This window comes from Zalophus californianus, chromosome 7, assembly GCF_009762305.2.
Source record: "Zalophus californianus isolate mZalCal1 chromosome 7, mZalCal1.pri.v2, whole genome shotgun sequence".
NCBI classification, from domain to species: Eukaryota; Metazoa; Chordata; class Mammalia; order Carnivora; family Otariidae; genus Zalophus; species Zalophus californianus.
Genome location: NC_045601.1, coordinates 104,926,888 through 104,941,415, shown reverse-complemented (window position 1 = coordinate 104,941,415; position 14,528 = coordinate 104,926,888). Strand labels below are relative to the sequence as shown.

General features: G+C 39.9%; 1 protein-coding gene, 1 non-coding gene and 1 pseudogene across 2 annotated transcripts in view; 2 read left to right on the top strand and 1 right to left on the bottom strand.

Moving 5' to 3' along the window:
- CLIC5 (chloride intracellular channel 5) overlaps positions 1–14,528 on the bottom strand; it is a 164,578-nt gene that overhangs the window by 102,122 nt on the left and 47,928 nt on the right. The window lies entirely within an intron of this gene.
- LOC113926779 overlaps positions 1–14,528 on the top strand; it is a 49,370-nt pseudogene that overhangs the window by 782 nt on the left and 34,060 nt on the right.
- Positions 111–214, top strand: LOC113928154. Its single transcript, XR_003521833.1, has one exon. It is a non-coding gene; the product is annotated as a U6 spliceosomal RNA (small nuclear RNA).

The window sequence follows — 14,528 nt, the reverse complement described above, 5'->3', positions numbered from 1 at the left end:
AAAAACACCTTCTTGATCATAGATGGTGCTTTAATAATCATAGTTTCACAAAGTTGGCACAAGTTTTGGATAAATATTTACCAGCAAGGGGCTTCAAAAACATCTTCAGCGCTCACTTCAGCTGCACATATACTAAACTGGAACAATACAGAGAAGATGGGCATGGCCCCAGTGAGAGAGTGACATGCAAATCTGTGTAATATCCATACTTTCGTATTATTGTTGAAAGCAAAAATTATAACATGTCTTATGGGGTTTTCAATATATTCAGATTCAATACGACACAAAGGGTGAAGGTAAAGCGATTTATATAGTGTTAAGGTTTCTATACTTCACTTGAAGGGGCAAACTGTGAACTCTAAGCAGATTAAGAAAAGTTAGGTCTGTGTGTTGTAACCACTCTGAAAGCAGCAACTAGAAAAGTTATACAAAGAGATATAGTAAAGAGCCAATAGATAAATTAAAATGTAATGGGAGGAAATCTTCAAATAATCTAATAGATTTGACAGGGGAAAAAAGAGAGCAAACACAAACCTTATTATAAAATGGTACATTTTCCCCCCCTCTGGCCTTCTCTCTGCTCGTGCTCTCTCTCTCTCTCTCTCTTTCTCTCTGATTCTCTCAAATAAATAAATAAAATTAAAAAAAAGATATGACAACTCTAAATGTATACATACTTAATACCAGAGTTTCAAAATACATGAAGCAAAACTGATAGAACTGAAAGTAGAAAGAGACAAATCATAATTGCAGTTAGATACTACAAAACTTTTCTCTTAGTAATTGATAGAACAAATAGACGACAACAACAACAACAACAAATCAGTACGAACATAGAAGACCTAAACAATAACTATCAACCAATTTGGCCAAATGAATTTTTATAGAATATCCTATCTAAATAACAACAAAATGCGCACTATTTTGAAGTGCATATGGAATATTCACCAAAACAAACCATATTCTGGGTCACAAAGCAAGCACTATATTTAAAAGAATGAAACAGAGATGCCTGGGTGGCTCACTCGATTAAGCATCTGCCTTCAGCTCAGATCATGATCCCAGGGTCCTGGGATGGAGTTCTGCATGGGGCTTCCTGCTCAGCGGGGAGTCTGCTTTTCCTTCTGCCTGCCACTCCTCCTGCTTGTGCTTGCTCTCTCTCTGATAAATAAATAAATAAAATCTTTTTTAAAATAAAAAAAAAAGAATGAAACAATACAAAATATGTTCTCTGACCATAATAGAAACAATTACATCAATAAAAAATGCTTCTGGAAAACCTCTAAATATTTGGAAATTAAGCAATTCACTTTAAGAAATTCATTGGTCAATAAAGAAGTCTCAAAGATAATTAGAAAATATTTTGGCCTGAATGTAAATGAGCATACAACGTATCAGAATTTGTGGGATGCAGCTAATGTAGTCTTAGAAAGAAATTTATGTTTGAAATGTTGTTTAGAAGGAAATCAAGGTCTCAAATCTAAGATTGTATCTTAAGAAACCTGCAAAACCTAAAGCAAGAAGGAATAAAATAATAAATACAAGAAAAAGAACTAATGAAACTGAAAGAAGACAAAACAATGGAGAAAATCAGTGAAACCAAAAGCTAATTCTTGTAAAAGATCAACAGAATTGATAAACTTCTAGCTAGGTTTGCGAAGAGAGAAAGAGAGAAGCTATATATTATCAGTATCAGGTACGAAAGATGGGATAGCATCACAAACTTCACAGCCATAAAAGGATAATAAAAGAAGGATATAGGCAAACTCTCTGCATATAAATTGGAGACTTAAAAGAACCAAATCTTCAAAGACACAACTAACAAAATTCATTCAAGAAGGAGGAGATAACCTGAACAGTCCCATATACGCTAAAGACATTGAATTTATAGTTGAAAATCCACTCCCCCTAAAAAAAACCTCTAAGCCCAGATGTCTTCATTAATGAATTCAACCAAGCCTTGAAGAAAGAAAGAATACCAATTCTATACAATCTCTTCCAGAAATAAGAAGAGGAGGAAATAAAGAACTTGTATCCAGAGTTTGTAAAGAATTTTTACACCTCACAAATAAGAAAACAAACAACCCAATTAAAAATTAGCAAAAAGAATCTGAATAAACATTTCACCAAAGGAGACACGCCAATGGCATATCAGCACATGAAAAGATGACCAACATCATCACTGAGTAGAGAAATACAAATAACGTGATAACACAACATACCTATTAGAATGGTGAAAATACTACACACGTGATAACCCCCTGTGGTAGGAAGAATGCAGAGTAGCGGGAACTCCCATACATTGTCAGGGAGAATGCAGAACTATACATCATTCTGACAAAACAGTTTGGTAATTCCATAAAAAGTCAAATATAAGCTAGCCATAAGACACACTTGTCATCTCCCGGGTATTATCCTAGAGCAATGAAAACTTAGGTTCTCACAAAAACCTGTACATGAATGTTCATAGCAGCATAATTCATAATTGACACAAACTAGAAACAACCAAAATGTCCCTCAATAGCTAAATGAACTAAAGATATATGGCACATCCATACAATGATAGAGCTCTTCGCAATAAAAAAGAATGAGCACATACAAAACATGGATGAATCTCACCTGCACTATACTAAGTGAAAGGAACCAGTCTCAAAAGATTGCATCCTGAATTGTTCCATTTATATGATATTCTGGGAAGGCAGAATTACAGCGATGGAGAGCTCCGCGGTGACCACCAGGTGCTGGGACTGGTGGGGAGAGGTGGGACTCACAGGGGTAGCAGAAGGGAATTTTTTCTGGTGATCGAACTATTCTGTATCCTGTTTGTGGTGGTGGTTATAGAGGTTTCCGCATGCATTAAAACATACAGAACTCTATCCCCAAAATGAGAATTTTGTGTATATAAATTTTTCAAATGATCAAGGTTCTTAAACACTTCAAAAAAAAAATGTAAAGCCACTAGATTTTATTTTTACATCCCCTTTCCACACATTCTTTGTTTCAAATCCCTAGTATCGGATCCCATCTTACTATGGACTTAAGATATATAAAGCAAGTCTCTGTTCCATGAGACCTAGTGTGCCTAATTAGAGTCAATCAATAAAGTAGAACAAGCTTTCACTGAAATAAAAAAATAAAACAACAAAATAAACATATTTAGACTGAGAGAGTGTGTGTATGTGTGATAAAAGAACATTTATTATGAAATAACGATAATCCTTTTGGGGAGATTTTTAAAGAAATGTTCATCTTGCCCAGTACCAGAGTATAAGCACACCATTAGGTACAAGCTCCAATTTTTATGTACCTAATGTTATTTAGTTGAACCTACTCATTCTGCCCAGGGTAGTGGCTATTTCTAAGAGAATTAGATTGTCCCTCTCTGACATTCTTTACAAAGGATCTCTCGGAAAATCCCAAGGGCTTAAGGTTCAAGCTGAAGGGACCAGCAGGGTTTGTTGACAGCTGCAGAAACGCCAGTTACACAGTATCTCTGTGGGAGGACCAGGTGGGTGTAGAGGAGGGGAGGTGAGTCCTGGAGCAATTACACCCACAGGAAGTCACAGGTGGGGCTGTGAGGAGGATTAGGGTGTGTTTCTAGCTCTATCTAATCCTTTATAAACTAACGTGCCCTTGAGCATGCTGAACGTGACCAGTAGTCTTGGTCCCCACAGCAGTCTACCTACAGTCTCCCAGGGAGGGGCCTGGGAGCACACTGGACTGAAGCCAAGTGTCCTTGTCAACAACCGTCACTCAACCACTGATTCACTCATTACCCATTCTCGCCACCAGTGTTTTGGGGCCATACTGCTTGTGCTCATTCTCGAACCCTCCAAGAACGGGCATTGTGCCTATTGCCTCCTGCTGATGAGCGATCTTTGCTCCTGCAGTATGCCTTCATGGATTGCCTTATGTTTTTTCCACAAGAGTAAAACCTCCTTGAGGACAAGAATCCAGTCTCGTGTCTCTTTCGCATGACCCTCAGAGCATAATTGTTCCCTGCTATAGACTTACAAACAACAACAACCCCCAAAAAACCACTTGTAAACAAACTGTTAATAATCCAAGGACAATGTACATGCTGGAAAAATAATTGTTGGTGGAATGAATTAATGCGTATCTGGCAGCTCTTTTATTCACAGCGTCGTCCCTGACTAAGGATTCTGCCCTGATTTTACTCCAAGGCTGACATAGGTGAAATGGACATTACAGTGTGGGGTTTTTATAAAGATTCTAATTCTGAAGTAAAACATGGGAAAGAATTATGTAAGAATAATAAGAGTTAACATTTACTAAGAGCCCACCATGTGCTGGAAACTGAACGGCTCCTAAGCTCGATTCATCTCTATAATAACCCCTACAACAGGTGCTATCAGTCCCATTTCACAAATGAGGAAGCAAAGATTTAAGAAGATTAAGGAACTTGGGCGCCTGGGTGGCTCAGTTGGTTGAGCGACTGCCTTCGGCTCAGGTCATGATCCTGGAGTCCCGGGATCGAGTCCCGCATCGGGATCGAGTCCCACATCGGGATCGAGTCCCACATCGGGCTCCCTGCTCAGCAGGGAGTCTGCTTCTCCCTCTGACCCTCCCCCCTCTCATGTGCTCTCTCTCTCTCTGTCTCATTCTCTCTCTCAAATAAATAAATAAAACTTTAAAAAAAAAAAAGAAAGAAGATTAAGGAACTTGTCCAAGATCACACAGATCATTATAAACAACACAGCCGGAATTCTGACCCCAGTCTCTCCACCTCGAAAGCCTGTCTTATTAACTCCTGTGCTTTCCGGTGTGTGAGAAGTAGAATGCGTTCGGAGGAGGCTGGGATGATGATAGAGACTTAGCAATTGCTTCTTGAACTGGAATCAGAGAATGAACTGGTCTTGGATAAGGAATGGCTGGATCTGGGGATTCTGGAATTCTCCTTCACTCCGCTTAACCTCAGAGACACCAAGAGACAGAGCTGAAAAAAGAAGTAGGCACCAAAATGTGGCACATGAAGAATAAACAAATACCTAGCCCCTAGAGAAAGGAAAACCGTGGGAGACAAGAGGCCAGAGAAAAGTGATCTGAGGTCATGTTCTGTTGCAGCACCATAAATATTTGGCAGGATTTACTGCTCTTGTAATTGTCTCACTTAATGGCAAAGTTCATACATTAGTCACAGCAAGATCACATTAAAATACAACTATTACACACATATATTTTTAAAAGCCTTGGACAGGATCCCAGATAAACACGTGTGTAACAGAATTCCAAAAAAAAAAAAAAAAATTGTTGATCCATATTACTTTTATGCACACATCTAATTTTCTTTTGGACAACAGGCCCCTCTTGCCAATTGATCAGAGATAGCCTTTAATAACTCAAAAAAGGGCATGGTATTAAAGAGACCCCCAGGCTGGAGGTGAAGCAAGATAAGGAATATTGGGGAGGGGAGTCACCTTGTCCATGGGTGGGAGCAGAACGAAGGATATGTTGAAGGAAGTGGGCAAATGCCCATGACCAGATTAGAACTCTGAAAGGAAAAGTGAAGGGTTGTTATGATTGACAACCAGAATCCATTTGCCCTTTTGTTAAAAGACCCCTGAATTTTCCTTGGGATCTACACCTGCTCCATTCACAGCCCATTAGGTTCAAGTGGAGCTTCAGGGATGGGCAGGTGACTCACATTGACCAATGGGAGCACTGAATCCCTCTGAGCACAGTGATTGGCTCAAAATGGACACATGATCAACTTGGAATCAATGTTCCATTTTTTTTTTTTTAAATGAGAAAAGTCATGTCTTCTAATAGACTTGCAAAGCAAGCTGCTTAGTGCTGAGTTCGTGACATTTTCATTTACAATCTAGTTGGCAAAGAATCATTTTTTTAAAACTGTAATTATCTTCTCCAGGTGGCAAAGTTAGTAAAGGCTGTTTCTTTGTAACTCCTAGAAGATATAATATGAATCCTCTTTATGATGTGATAAAAAGAGATCAGACTTTGCTCACATTTGGGGTTTTTGTCAGAAATGTGCTTAAGAGACAATTTTTCCTTCTGCTGGGCTTGCAGAGAAACTACATTTTGGTCCTGGGGCTGCCCGCACTGTTGTCACCGCTAAGGCAGAGTATAATCGAAAATAAAGCCAATAGAGAGAAAACAAGGGCTAAGAGATGGAGAAAGGAAGCCCAAGTTCTGATGTATTGTTTGAGTGACTAGATCTCTTGGAACCTAAAAATTGATACCCCTGGAGTTTCCTGTCCTGATGGTCAGTAAAATCCTTTTTTGGCTCAAACCATCTTGAGTTGGGTTTTTTAATGTTTGCAACTGGAGATTTATATCCACAACAGTTAGAACGTGCACAGACTGAAGAGGGCTATGGGCAAGAGGTGGTCCATATGATCAAAAAAGATCTCAGGGCTATTGTAAGGTGGACATGGGTCAAAAGCACAGAGATGCACTTTAAAAAGGAGGCCGCATCCTGGGGCGCCTGGGTGGCTCAGTCACTTTAGCCTCTAACTTTTGATTTTGGCTCAGGTTGTGAGATTGAGCCATCAGGCTCCGTGCTGGGTATGGAGCCTGCTTAAGATTCTCTCTCTGCCCCTCTCCCCCTTACGCCCCTCTCTCAAAAAAGAACCCGCAAAAACCCAAAAAACAAACAAACAAAACCCCTCTTGTTTCCATAATACCCTGTGCAAACTTCTACTCTTGTGCTACTACATTGAAATTATTTGTTTATGAATCTGTTGATTTCTAGAACTAAGACCTTCAAGGACAGAAGACATCTCAACCCTCCTTTAATCACTTCTTGCATTATAATCATCACTTTACATATCCACAACCCCAACAAATCTAGCTTTATGAAAGCAGGACTGGTGTTTCTTATGTGTGTTTCCTTGTGCCCATCACACAGCCAGGCCTACGGTATGTGTCTAGATCTGTCTATTTGTCCACATTCACTAATTCATTTGGTAAATAACTTATTAAGATTTTGTTTTATTCCCATCACTGTGCTTTGCAGAATATAACATGTTGCTCCAATTCTTAAGGTTTACACATTAAATAATATAAACAGTGTTTTTTAATAAGTTGCTTGTTCTGGTATCTTGATTAAGTGGAAAATGACTCCCTCGCCCCTCCCCCTCTCCATGGGATTTGCTCTCTGCAGCCCACGACTATTTGCTGTTTATCAACAGATGCCATAGTGAAAATAATAAAACATAGTGTGTGAAAACACAAAAGTGAGCCTTGACTCCTAGGTATAAGGTATGAACAGTTAGTTCCCAGGATCACAGGGACTAATAAATATACGAAAAAGCACACCAATTAACTACAAAACAAATTGCACCAATGGAAGATTTCTCACTTATTTAATTGGTAAAAATGTGTAAAGACTTATGAAAAAAATTGTGAGTAAATATGCAATACAAGTAGGGAGTGTACATTGGTACAACCTTTCAGAGGTCAGTTATCTATCAAATTTGAAGACATAGTTGGGTCATATGAAGACTCAACAGGCCCGTTGATAGGAAACTCTTAAGGAAACAAAGGGTGTATGTTCAAAGGTGTTTAATGCATCATTGTTTGAAATAAGAAAAAACTAGAAGCAAACTAAATGTCCATTAGAAGACTGATTGGGTACACTTGGTGCATCCATATAACAAAGGATATTACAAAAAGAACATATATGGAGTGACATGGAAAGATGTCAGGATATATTAGTAAGTGAAAAAGAAAACAAATTATGGAAAAGTGCATGAACTTATTTTGCTTTATGTAAAATATATGTAATTTTATATTATATATTGTCTGGAAGACTACACACAAAGTGTAGATAATGGTTATTTCAGAATAGTGGGATTAGGAGGAAGAACATTTCAATTTTTACTTTTTACAACTTTTATACATTGTCTGAATTTTTCTTTTTTTTTAACACGAAGTGTCTTTTCTAATCAAGTTGTAGGGAAAGCCTCAGGCAAATCAGCTAGACTGTGTGCAGCCCTCTTAGAGCTCCCTGGGGCTCTGTGAAGTCAACCATGTTTGTCTTTGTGAAGCCAATTCCCTCCTCTTCAGACCAGTCCCTGTATTCAGAACCCTCATCCCTTACCAAAACTCTCACACTAGTAGATCTTACTTTCCCCTTGTCCCTTCAATAAACACATACTGAGACCCTCCTACTGCTGTTGTCCTCACATCTGTCCACAGACAGGAACTTAGTGACTCAGGCAGCAGTCATGTCTGCATTTTAAAAGGGCATCATGGAACACTGGGTGTTACATGAAAACAATGGATCGTGGATCACCACATCAAAAACTAATGATGTATTGTATGGTGACTAACATAACAATAAAATTAAAAGAAAAGGGGGGGCATCACAGGAGAAGGCGATTGATAACACAAAGACCCGCATTCCGAAAGTGTCTGGGGCCAGACGAGTTTCCTAGGACAGTCTGAACCAGAATCACTGAGGGAGCGTCTATAAATGCATCTCTCTGGGCCCTTCCTACAAACACTGAATCTGAGGGTGGGGCCAGGAAAGCTACAGTTTTGATAAGCTCCTTCGTGGTCCTCATGCCCCTGGAGCTCCTTCGCCATGGGCACAGAACGAAAGAAGAGAGGAGAGTCTGGGGGCCGGACACTTTCTTGTGGCTCTCCACAGCCTTTGTACCTTTATTCTGAATACACAGGAAGACCCACCTGGTTGTCCTTGGCAATATCAGCTGAGGACACCCTTAAGTTTGGATTCTGAAAGCTCCACAAAGACCCCAAATAGAGAGGGAAGAAGATAACACCAAAGGGCAGGAGACTAGCAATTTTGTAAAATGAAATTTCTACCCATAGATGGATTTCTCTGTAGATTTATCTCCATCTGGGAAGAGTCTTTCCTACTTATCCTGTGCTGACCGTCACTGTAACCAGTAGACTGATCATCGTCAATATATCTATTTAATAAGAATGAAGTTAAAAAAAAAAATCGTTTGGTCCTCAAATGACATCTGAAGAGCCAGTTGAAGAATAAGGAGAATACATGGACACAAAACGCTATGTTAATACAAGGGGTTATGAATTTTTAAGGGTGATGTTGGCATGTTTGAGGAAGACCTAGGGTAGTATCCTAGGACTCCTACTTACCACTTGCCAATAGAACAGAAACCACCCAACCAACCAATCAAAGATACCATTTGAGATAATGCCTGAGTAGCTAGCTTCTCCCCATTACTGGAAAAGTCTGGATCTTAAAATACTGGAAGCTCAAATTTGCCCTTAAGGAGACCCTTCCTCTGTTCTACGGGATCAATGATTCTGAAATTTGGCTGCATTTGGGGGCTACCAAAATGTCATCACCAAAGATTCTCATGTCGCTGTTCTGGGCTGCAGCCTGGGCACTGGGATTATTTGTAAACTGCTCAGCTGGTTCTAATGTGCAGCCAAAATTGAGAGTGTTGCTTGTTAGAGACTCTTCTTAATCCCACACATGGAAGGCAAGACCTACCCTCCAGAAAGCCCTGAGCTGGGAAATAATCCCGACTTGGGTGCTTCTGGCTGAGACATGTAACACATTGTCTAAGTATATAAGGGTGGTGGCAGCCCATGCTTGGGACACTCTGCATCACGTCTTCAAAATCCACCCCTGTTTTCTGCCTTCATTAAACAGCACCCTGTGACCCCAAAACTGCTAGAACTCATACAGGAATTCAGTCAAGTGGCAGGATATAAAATCAATGCACAGAAATCAGTGGCATTCCTATACACCAACAACAAGACAGAAGAGAGACAAATTAAGGAGTCGATCCCATTTACAATTGCACCCAAAACCATAAGATCCCTAGGAATAAATCTAGCCAAAGAGGTGAAGGATCTGTACTCAGAAAACTATAAAATACTCATGAAAGAAATTGAGGAAGACACAAAGAAATGGAAAAACGTTCCATGCTCATGGATTGGAAGAACAAACATTGAGTGAAGATGTCAATGCTACCTAGAGCAATCTACACATTCAAGGCAATCCCCATCAAAATACCATCCACTTTTTTCAAAGAAATGGAACAAATAATCCTAAAATTTGTATGGAACCAGAAGAAACCCCGAATAGCCAGAGGACTGTTGAAAAAGAAAAGCAAAGCTGGCAGCATCACAATTCCGGACTTCCAGCTCTATTACAAAGCTGTCATCATCAAGACAGTATGGTACTGGCACAAAAACAGACACATAGATCAATGGAACAGAATCGAGAGCCCAGAAATGGACCCTCAACTCTATGGTCAACTCATCTTTGACAAAGCAGGAAAGAATGTCCAATGGAAAAAAGACAGTCTCTTCAACAAATGGTGTTGGGAAAATTGGACAGCCACATGCAGAAGAATGAAACTGGACCATTTCCTTACACCACACACAAAAATAGACTCCAAATGGTTGAAAGACCTAAACGTGAGACAGGAGTCCATCAAAATCCTAAAGGAGAACACAGGCAGCTACCTCTTCGACCTCAGCCGCAGCAACTTCTTCCTAGAAACATCGCCAAAGGCAAGGGAAGCAAGGGCAAAAATGAACTATTGGGACCTCATCAAGATAAAAAGCTTTTGCACAGCAAAAGAAACAGTCCACAAAACCAAAAGACAACTGACAGAATGGGAGAAAATATTTGCAAATGACATATCAGATAAAGGGCTAGTATCCAAAATCTATAAAGAACTTAACCAAACTCAACACCCAAAGAACAACTAATCCAATCAAGAAATGGGCAGAAGACATGAACAGACATTTTTCCAAAGAAGACATCCAAATGGCCAGCAGACCCATGAAAAAGTGCTCAACATCGCTAGGCATCAGGGAAATCCAAATCAAAACCTCAATGAGATACCACCTCACACCCGTCAGAATGGCTAAAATTAACAAGTCAGGGAACGACAGATGTTGGCGGGGATGCGGAGACAGGGGAACCCTCCTACACTGTTGGTGGGAATGCAAGTTGGTGCAACCACTCTGGAAAACAGAATGGAGGTTCCTCAAACAGTTGAAAATAGAGCTACCATACGATCCAGCAATTGCACTACTGGGTATTTACCACAAAGATACAAATGTAGGGATCCGAAGGGGTACATGCACCCCAATGTTTATAGCAGCAATGTCCACAATAGCCAAACTGTGGAAAGAGCCAAGATGTCCTTTGACAGATGAATGGATAAAGAAGAAGTGGTATATATACACAATGGAATATTATGCAGCCATCAAAAGGAATGAGATCTTGCCATTTGCAACGACGTGGATGGAACTGGAGGGTGTTATGCTGAGTGAAATAAGTCAATCAGAGAAAGACATGTATCATATGACCTCACTGATATGAGGAATTCTTAATCTCAGGAAACAAACTGAGGGTTGCTGGAGTGGTGGGGGGGTGGGAGGGATGGGGTGGCTGGGTGATAGACATTGGGGAGGGTATGTGCTATGGCGAGTGTTGTGAATTGTGCAAGACTGTTGAATCACAGATCTGTACCTCTGAAACAAATAATGCAATATATGTTAAGAAAAAAAAAAGGAAGAAGAAAATAGCAGGAGGGGAAGAATGAAGGGGGAGAAATTGGAGGGGGAGACCAACCATGAGAGATGATGGACTTTGAAAAACAAACTGAGGGTTCTAGAGGGGAGGGGGGTGGGGGGATGGTTTAGCCTGGTGATGGGTATTAAAGAGGGCACGTTCTGCGTGGAGCACTGGGTGTTATGCACAAACAATGAATCATGGAACACAACATCCAAAACTAATGATGTAATGTATGGTGATTAACATAACAACAAAAAAATTTTTAAAAAAAAGTACCCTGTGAGCTTGACACAGGCTAACATCCCACCCCAAGGACTGCACACTCAACTTTCCATAGGCCATAGGTTCAGCCTGACGTGTGGGCGTTAAAGGAGAGAAGGGCCACTAAATTTCAGAGCATTGGATCACAATCGTACTGTGGTGTTGAGCAAACTACTAACACTTAATGTGAGCTATTGTCTTCAGCGTTCGATGACATAAAGAATGTGAAATTACTGATTCAAAATAGGTGCTCAACACGTTAAACATTTTTCCCCGTGTCATTTTACTCCAACCCAAATAACCCCGTCAAGTAATTAAGGTAGATGATATTACCATCACCTTGTGGGGAAAAAAATGCAGATCTAGAAAGTTTAAGTGACAAGTCTGAAGTTTCAAACAGTATCAATGGCAAAAGCGGGCCAGGAACAGAGGTGTCTTGGCTCCCAATAGCCACTTCCTTTTCACTATTTTACAGTGTGCTGTGACATTTGCCTCAAAAGACAGCAGAAATTTGCAAGTCTTTGACTAACATTGGAAGAAATAAAAAGAGCTAATGAAGCAGAAAATGTTTCCCCTCAAGCAAAAGACACTCACTCAGGACAAGTATAGCCATGTGTTTCAGAATGTATTGTTTACACAACTGTGTTATTTAATGACTACCTGGCAATTGTCCCATGCTTTAATTCCTTTTCAATGACATAACTGCCTCAGCTCCCCTATCAATGCCTCCAGCTCTCCTGTCCTTTGGATTTGTTTGCTTCTGGATATTGAATCTCTCAGAACTGGGTTTTGAAAACTCTAGTATAGACTTGCATCAGGCCTGTGCACCATGTGCATCTACCCCAGCCTCTTGCTTTGGCCATTTGGACAGAAGTCACCGGTCATTTTGCACACTTAGTCAAGTCACTCTGAGAGCCGTCTGTTTGACTGGGGCACCAGCTGACCCGGTGGTTGTGTCAGAGCCAGAGTCAGTCTGCAGTAAAGCTTCCCCACTCATGGCCTCGCCCATGTCCTCCCTGTGTTCCAACGCTCAGGTCCTTTCTACCTTGCCAGGGAGTCTGTTCCAACCCTTTCAGCCGACAGCGATTTATTCCTTTTGAAACTCCGGGTCACTTTTATTGTTTCATTTGGCACTTATTTATCTTTTGGCAATTTATTTATTTTTATCCTTGCTGTTTCATCTTAAGCTGTGTTCTATTATTAGCTTTCCTTTCAGTCTGTGAATCTTGTCTCCCCAACCACTCTGCCATGTCTTGAGGTTAGGGACAATGTTTTATACTTTTTTTTATTTGTTCCCAGAGCACACGCAGTGCTAGAATCATGCTCAGGAAGCATTTGTTGGATAAATAAATGGGTGTTGAACAAATTCAGTGGCGTTGCAGAATATCAAGTATTTTATTAGTGGATTCCCAAGGATTCAGGGTTTATAAACCTTATGTGTTTGGCAGTATAACAGTTGTGATGGTTTGTTTCGATAATAACATGGGAAGTCTTAGTCTTGGGAGTTCCTGTCTTCCAAATTCTCTATCTCCTTACTCCAAAATTACACATAAGACAATAATTGAGGTCTCCATAGTATATTCTATAAAAGCTGAAAAAAACGATTTTAAGATTCCTCCAGAACAAGCCTCCCCCCAAAAAAATGCCCCCAGAAAAGATTTATTTTCCATCCTTAGTTTAACAACTCTTATTTAATCTCAACTCTTAACATTAAAAAAATTTTTTTGATTGAGATATAATTGACATATAACATTATGTTATTTTCAGGTATAAAGTATAATGATTCAATATTTGTATATCTTGCAAAGGTCTTAATATTTTTTGCAGGTGCTACATTTTATCTCTTTTGCTTCCGTCATGAATAGTCAAGGAATTCCTCCATAAGAAGGTCATGACTGTTCTGGTTGGCAACTATTAATTATTTCCTCCTCTACTCACAACAGTGTTAAGGAGTTCTTTTGCAAATGGATATGGAAAACTTGATTTGGCTCAAAAATCAAAAACACAATCTTTTGGTCACAGTTGATCCACTGAATGACATAGTTGGCAAGCTTGAAAGAACAAATTACTTCAGTTGTGTTATTGGACAAAAAGGTATGAGTGTAGACAAAGTAGACTGTGTTCAGTAAGAAATTGACGAAAGCACAAAGGGATGAATAAATAAGTGAATGGATCATCTCTGGACATCAGAGGAAGCCCTTGCTTTGCTGAACAATTCTTGCCTGTCCTGGGTGTATACTGGGAACGTGGTCATCACTGCGTGGCTGAAAGCACAGGGAACATACAACTGGAGAATCACAGGAAGGACTGGTATTAGGTTACAGATTCACCAAAAGACAGATCGCTGAGTGGGTAGAAGACAAATTGTCCTGAGAAAATTAAGCCAGGGACAATGAGCCTCAGAGTTAGAGACTGAGACCTGGGCCTTCAGACCAAGCCCAGGACATATTAGACTCATAGGGCTCACTCACTAATACTAGTTTTTGTTTTTGTTTTTGTTTTTGTTTTTTTGTTTATTTGTGGCAGAGCTCATTGACCCAGACTCTCAAGTACCCATTCTGTGATAGCAAACATATTAATTCTAGAGTGAAGGGAAAGTAGGAATGAACCTGATCCAAAGCCTTTATTCCCCCCCTTTCACATTCATAGATTAAAGAAAAAATGGAGAACAGATGTTTTATCCACAGTTAGTGGATTACATGGCTCGGTAATATTTGTTGACTAAATGAATGAATGTTGGACTCACCTACTT